This window comes from Arachis hypogaea, chromosome 10 (genome assembly GCF_003086295.3).
Source record: "Arachis hypogaea cultivar Tifrunner chromosome 10, arahy.Tifrunner.gnm2.J5K5, whole genome shotgun sequence".
Classification (NCBI taxonomy): Eukaryota; Viridiplantae; Streptophyta; class Magnoliopsida; order Fabales; family Fabaceae; genus Arachis; species Arachis hypogaea.
The window spans coordinates 32000459-32008085 of NC_092045.1; the positions used below are offsets into that span (position 1 = coordinate 32000459).

Here is a 7627-nt window from a genome sequence, read left to right on the forward strand (position 1 = left end):
TGAAACAAAAAGTCTAAATTACCCCTATTATTTAATATTAGTTTTCACCTTCTTCTTCATTTTTTTCTGAAGAACAAAACCCTAGCAGAGCGTTTTTCCCTCCCAAATCAGTGAGCTTCACCAACGTCACCGCTACCGGAGCCGGCACCGGCGCCGCCGTTACTCTAAACAGAAGATTTGTCACCTTCTCTTCTCCGATTCATGTTCGCATTGCTTCTCCGTGTGAATTTTCTTCCAATCTCACGTTAAGGTTTGAGTTTTTTCCTAAATCAGTGGAGGCTTCACCAACGCCACCGCCATTGGAGCTGCGCCGGTGCCAACGTTACCTTAAACAGAAGACTGGTCTCCTTCTCTTCTTCGAGTTCATATTTGCATTACTTCTCTCTGCAAATTCTTTTCGAATCTCTCATTAAGGTTTGAGTTTTTTTGTGCTTTCTACATCACATTACACTAATTTTTTACAATAGACTGCTAATTTTGATTATTTAATTTTTTATTTTGCTTGATTTCTTATATGCTTCGTGATTATGTTGCATGCAAACAACGTGTTTGATGATTTGCCTCAATAAAGCGTTTAAGCTTGTGACATATTTTTACATGCTTAATTTAGCTTGAATCTGACAAAAACATATTCTTACATGCTTAATTTGCCTCAATAAAGAGTTTAAGCTTATGGTTTCTTTTTTGAATCTGACAAAAATATATTTTATATGCTTAATTTGGCTTGAATGACTGCTCAATCTTCCTCATCTTCCCTTTGTTTGCTATTCTACTGCCTCCTCTGTTTAAGACTTCACTTCTTTTCTCATTTAGAATCTTCTTATATAACTTGCAAAGCATTTAATTTCATTTCTTATCTTGTTGCATATTAAGGATCTTGTTCGATTTTATGTTGGTTGAAATGAAGTAGTTGTAGTTTAGGAACTTTTGATATTAGCATAATAATAGTAGTAGTAAAGTTCCTAATTGCTACTTCATTTTCATTTATGGCTGAAATCAATCTCTTTAAAAACATGCTAATTTTTGTTCCGTTTTTCTGCCTTCTTTTATTATTATCTTTAATTCTCTGCCAATTTGTTGTTGAAATGCAATACAACAACAAATTTAGATTTCAAGAACATTGAAGGAGTTTTTTTATGGGTTCTCAATTTTTCATTCCAAGTCTGAATTTAAACCTGGCATATTAGAGTACAATTATTATTCAAAGAGTAGAAATTATTCTTATTTATAATTTGATTGTTAACAATTCCTACATTGCATACTCCTTTGGCTTGATTTTGTTCATATTAAGATGTTTAATCTTGCATTTTTTTTTGTTCGGATTATTCCTTTTCAAATTGATATATGGATTACGGTTCAATTAGATTATGGAATTATTATTGATTCATGCTTTCTTGATTATGACAAGTTCCAACTAGTTTTTCTAAAATACATTGGTTTGGCCCTATTTTTGTACTTGTTATAAGAACAAAAAGTATTAAAAGTATATAATGTACCTATTAGAATTCTCTAAGCTGTTCTCCAAAATTGAAGGGAGAGCCATTGTTGTTGTTAGTTTTAATATAACGTGTCACTAATCTATCACTTGCATGCGTTTGACTCTATCAGTTGTATATAACCTATGTATGGCTCAATATAAAGCCAAAATTACCCTCCAAGACATTGGTCCCTTTCAGTCTTGTCATTTATGACTTGCTCCATTTCCTCCATCAGGTGATGGAGTTTCATTATCCTTCTTTTCTTCTCTAAGTAATTTTCAAAGCACCTCTTTATATGGTATCTACTCTGCCTCAATGCATCCAGCATGTTCTCCGTTATGGAATTTGTGCGCTTCAACTTCGGTGCTGAAGAAGAAGCAGCAGCCATTTTTGAGAAAGTTCCTCTCACAAAACAATAGCTCGTCTTCAGGTTCATGTCAACTCTTTGTTATTTGCTTTGCATTTACCACTAAAACTCTGCTTGTTGACTATTTGGTATTTATGTTAAACAAAGTAGAGGGTAGATTCGAGATTCACATGTACATAACTGATAAAGAAGAAAAAAAATGGGGGCAGGAAAGGGAAATTACATGTGACAAAAAGAGAGGGACTTAAAAAATAATTAAATCATTGAGAAGAGAATTGAAGGAGAAGGGTGTGTGAATTGAAAATAAATTTTATGACTACGATTTAATTTATTTTTATGTTATTAATATGGTTAATTGTTTAAATTTATTCAGGTTGCATGTTTCTTCAACACACGTTATCTGACAAATTGATTTCACATCTTTGAAACCAAATTCAGTTGGCAGATGCAAAAGATGTATTGGAAGACATTCAAGATGTGAAAGGTGTTAGTTTTCCTATATTAACTCCAAACCTCAAAGTAAGATATATATGCTTTAAAAATTATTATTTTCATCGTAGTAAATTATATAATCAGCCATTTGACTGGTTTGAACTCTGTGGTTTGAATTCTATTTTTTTTTTTTTGCTTAACTCTGTGATCTGAATTCTGTTTATTTTATTTCTCAAATAAATTATTGCTTTAACTTGGTGGGTGCTTTTCTCCATATATATGCATGCTCGATTGATTGTTTTTTAGCATACCATTCATGATGGAGGAGATGTTCCGGTCTATGAGTGACATCAGACTATCAGATATAGAAGTGGATCCACCACCAATCTTCGATCAAAGGTCTGATTTCCAATTCTTGCTGCAACACGTTGAAAGTAATTCCTAGTAACCTAGCAAAACTTTAGTGTTCATACACATTTATACTTTCTTATTTCTATTGATTTGATTTGAGTTTGGTGTGAGGAGTGTAAATTGAGTGAAGAGGTAAGGAATTGTAATTATTTTTTTTTTATATCTATTCATTTTCATTTGTTTTCTGGAAGTTCCCTATTTTTTATTCTTCTAGGGCTTTTTTTCAAGAAGAAGGAATACCACAGTGAAATTTGATATTGTTGTACATTATAAATTTTAAAAGGAGTGAAATGAAGGAAAGCTTGAATTTTGTTATGTATATTTGATTTGATATTGTTTTTAATACATGTGTTTAGAAAGGTAGAGATTATTTTGTATAAGTTCAATTATGAGTTATGAGACAAATTATGGATTACATAATTTTTTTAAATTTAGATAAGTATTTGTGCTAATTTTAGTTGTAAAATTTGTTATTAGGGATATTTTAGTAAATTTAATTGTGATAATGTTAATTTTAATTAAAGATATTTGTTATTATGGGTATCTTAGTAAATAAAAAATTAAAATTGATAATAATTTTAATTAAACATATTTATTATTAAGGGTATTTTAGTAAATTTAATTCTGATCATGTTAATTTTAATTAAAGATATTTGTTATTAGGGATGTTTTAATTGTGATAACATTGTAGTAAATTTATTATTAGAGGTATATTTTATAAATTTAAAAGAAAAATAATAATATTCAATTAGTTTTATATTTAACTTTTTAAAAAAATTAAAAAATTTTAATATTAGGAGTATTTTTGAAAATAAAAATAAATATTTTTATCTAAAAATGATTATATTGAATTTATCTTGAAATATATTTATATGTAAATTTTTTTATGTATTTATTAAGTTTAGTCATGAACCTTTTAATTTGAATAAGGGTAATTTTGACATTAGGGATATTTTAGTAAATTTAAAAAAAATTAGAACCAATAATAATTTTAACTAAATATTTATTATTAGGAATATTTTAATAAATTTATTATAAAAAATATTTTGTAAATTCAAAAAAATTTAGAATCAATAATAATTTAACTAAAGATATTTGATATTAGGAGTATTTTAGTAAATTGAAAAAAAACTAGAATCAATAATAATTTAACTAAAGATATTTGTTATTAGGGGTATTTTAATAAATTCAAAAAATTTTAGAATCAATAATAATTTTAACTAAAGATATTTGTTATTAGGGATATTTTAGTAAATTTAAAAAAATTTAGAGTCAATAATAATTTAACAAAAGATATTTGATATTAGGAGTATTTTAGTAAATTTAAAAAAATTTAGAGTCAATAATAATTTTAACTAAGTATTTATTATTAGGGGTATTTTAATAAATTTATTATTAGAAATATTTTGTAAATTAAAAAAATTCAATGTAAAAATATAATATTTAATTAGGTTTATATTTAATTTTTAGTCATTAATATTTTAATTTAAATGATTAAGGGTAATTTTGACATATTACATAATATGACCAAGATATTTAAACTCAACCAAACAAAAATTTAGTCATTCCTAAGATTATTACATAATATTCCAATGCATCAAATTTTATAAACAAACATGGGAATCATATATTCTAAGTAATTTCATTCCTAAGAATTATATTCCTAGGAATGATATTCTTGGGAATAAAATTTAATCTTTGAACCACACACCCTAAGAGTATTTTCTGGTCTTAAATACTCGTTTAGTTGGGATTAATAGTCAAATTTATTTTTAAAAAATCATCAAATTTTTAAAGGTTTGATTACTCAATTGGTCCTTATAGTTTCACAAAATTTTTAATTAGATCCTTCTACTTTTTTTTAATTGAGTCCTTGTACTAATTTTTTTTTAAATTGGGTCCATATACTTTTTTTTCCTTTTATTTGGATCCCTCTGTAAGAATTGAGACTAATTAACCGTCTAATTAAATAATTAATATTGCCCAAAATAGGATCCAAAAATTTAGAATGAGAATTGGAATATTTAAATATGATTTTTGGACTCAGTAGATTTTTTTGAGACAGAAAATGTATTTTTTGCGAAAACCTGTGAAAAACCACGAACCGGCAACTGAACCAATCAAACCGGTTTAAATTTGCTCGGTACTGTGCGAGAAAAATTTAAAACAGTAAAAAATCTTAGGAAAATATTTAAAGTCGAAAACCGGGCGTTAATTTTAAAGGTTTGGCCCAAAGTTGGGCCAAACGGGCTAAAAATGATAACGGGTTGGACCGGGCCCAAGTTGGGCCCAAGCCCAACATATATAAACACTTAAGTGAACCCTGTTCAGCCACATAAACAACAAAACACAGCTGAAGTGAGATTGAGGAAGAGAGAGTGAGGGATTCCATTTTCACTATTCATCATCATCTTCGTAAGCTCGTATCTTGAGCTACGGAGCTCCGATTGCCGCACCTTTTGCGGTCACGCGTTCCTCGCGAAGAACTCTATGAAACCCACCCAAGAAATTGGTAAGGAAATCACATAATCCTTCTCAATTTTTCCTTCCAAAATTCCAAATTTCTAGGATTTTGGATTAAGTGAAATTTTGTGAGTTTGAGTGTTTAGGTACACTCTAGCCCTTGATTGACATTGGTTTTGGCTTCTAAAACTGTTGAGTACGGTGAGTTGTTCTTGAAATCTTGTAACTTGATTTATGGTGAGTATTAGGTTTTGATTTATGTGAAATATGTGATATTAGCTTGAATATTGGAGCTTGTTGGTGATTGTTGATGCTTGTTGGAGTGATTGGTGACTTGGATTGTGGTTGGAAGCTTAACTTGTTATCAATTGGGGTTTTGGTACATATTAGGAATCAGCTAAGGTATGGTTTCGGTTTTTTCTATGTAATATATAATATTTCTGGACACTTAGGCTAGTGACCCATAGGATAGGATTGAATTAAATTAGTTGTTGAAATTGTTGAGATATGATGCATGATGAATTAATGAGCTTTGGCTATTTTAATGAATTGTGATTGTTAATGTTGATAAAATGATGTTGAAGAGCGAGATTGAGGTTGAATGAGTTTAATTATGATGATTGTTAATAATATAATGATGATGGATGATTGTGTAGATTGAAAAATGGTTTAGTATGATATATGTGATGTTGAGGTTGATGATATAGTAATATGGGTGGAAAATTTTGTATGAATGGTGGAATGTGACATAAAGGGTGAGTTATGATGTAAATTGGAGTTTGGAACGGTTTGATTTGGTTTTGGTTGTGTATTGCAAGGAATTGAGAAATTTGTCGAATTTGGTAAAAACTGATTTTTAGTGAATTTTGACGGGTCATAACTTATGCCTCAATTTTCAAAAATTGTTAAAATTTTTTTAGAATTAAAGTTCATTGAAAAATCTTCAAATTGATATAAAGTTTGTAAAATTGAATTTTTGTAGAGGAAGTTAAGATCATTCAAAGTTTGGTGTCAAAATCTGAATTCTGTAATGTTACGGAATTTTATGATTTCTGGTTTGTGTGCGCACATACAGCCTTGTGCGCACACACACCCCGTGAATTTTTAAACATGTGCGCACGCACAGCCTTGTGCATACGCACAAACGGAGATGTGGATACTGGTGAGAGCGCTAGCACGCTTTGTGCGCACACACAACCAACGAAGTTCTGCAAGCTGTGTGCACGCACACGTTGGAAGGTGTATTCTGTTGAGGGCGCTTGCACGCCTCGTGCGAGCGAATAGAATTGTAAAATTTGGTACTTGTGTGTACGCACACTTTTTGAAAATCTCCTTGGGCATGCGCACGCACACCGCTGTGTGTACGCACATACCCTGTTTTTCAACTTAAACTTTGTTTTTAACTATTTCACCTTCTCAACAAGTTTGTAAACTTCTGTGACACCTATTTAATACTCTTTTGCTTAATTTTGAGTATCAAGGCATGTGAAAGCCCTAGGAAATTTACTTGGTATTACTTTGAAAAGGTAGAGAACGGAGGCTTAGGTTTCTGGTATACTGAGGATGGGTCTGGTGGAATGAGAAGGTAGAAAGATATATGTATTGAGAAATTAATGAACTAATGGGTTCGGAATGGAAATGTTGAATTAACAGTGGTTGAGATGAGTCAAGGACTCGGAATGAAATGATGGATCCATGCAATACTGAAAAGAATATTTTCTGAAAACCACTGAACTACTATTTTATACTGAGATTGTTGAGACGCTATGCGCCCGGCAGTGATAGCGGTTGGATCCCGCCTGTCTAGGTAGAGGCGGCGGCGTAAGGGTGGTGGTTCATTCCGCTTGCATTGATATGTGAGGTCTGTGGCAAAAGTATCCCGCTCGCATCCCTTCGAATCACTAAAGTGTGCAGGCACAAAATCCTGGACAGTGTTCCGAGCACCATATCTCGAGGGTTCCCAATTATGATTTCGAAGGGCGACATCTCTATGGAGATGTGTCGGGTTCGCAGTTGAACCGACAATGTGATATCACAGCCAATAGGACAGGCATTTATCATATGCATCTTCTATCTATTTGTCTGCTTTGCCGAGTTGTAATTGCTTGCCTAATTGCATAACATGCTTAATTTCCTACTTGAATTACTTGCCATATATGCCTATACTTTTGTTTTACTTTCATTGATATTATCTGTGCTTTCTACTAGGATTGAGGAGGTTCGGAAGGTAGTGGCAATGGGATCACATAGAGGATAGGTTGGTGACGGCTATGGGACATCGGAGAGTTGTTAGATTAAAAAATCCCTTAAGTTAGATTATCCTTTTAGTATGTTATGGTTTTAAGTTATGTTTTACTATTTTAGTTATGCTTTAAGATGAATCTTGTGATGGATATGAAGTTCTAGGATTGCCTCTGGCGTCCCGGGGTATTATATCTTACATCACTAGGCATTGTTACCATACTTAGAACCTTCA

At 31.2% G+C, this 7627-nt stretch overlaps 1 long non-coding RNA gene across 1 annotated transcript; it reads left to right on the forward strand.

Moving 5' to 3' along the window:
- Positions 1-266: 266 nt before the first annotated feature.
- LOC112715530 (uncharacterized) lies at positions 267-2358 on the forward strand. Its single transcript, XR_003159770.3, has 3 exons — positions 267-414; positions 1804-1908; positions 2219-2358. It is a non-coding gene; the product is annotated as an uncharacterized lncRNA (long non-coding RNA).
- The last annotated feature ends 5269 nt before the right edge of the window (positions 2359-7627 follow it).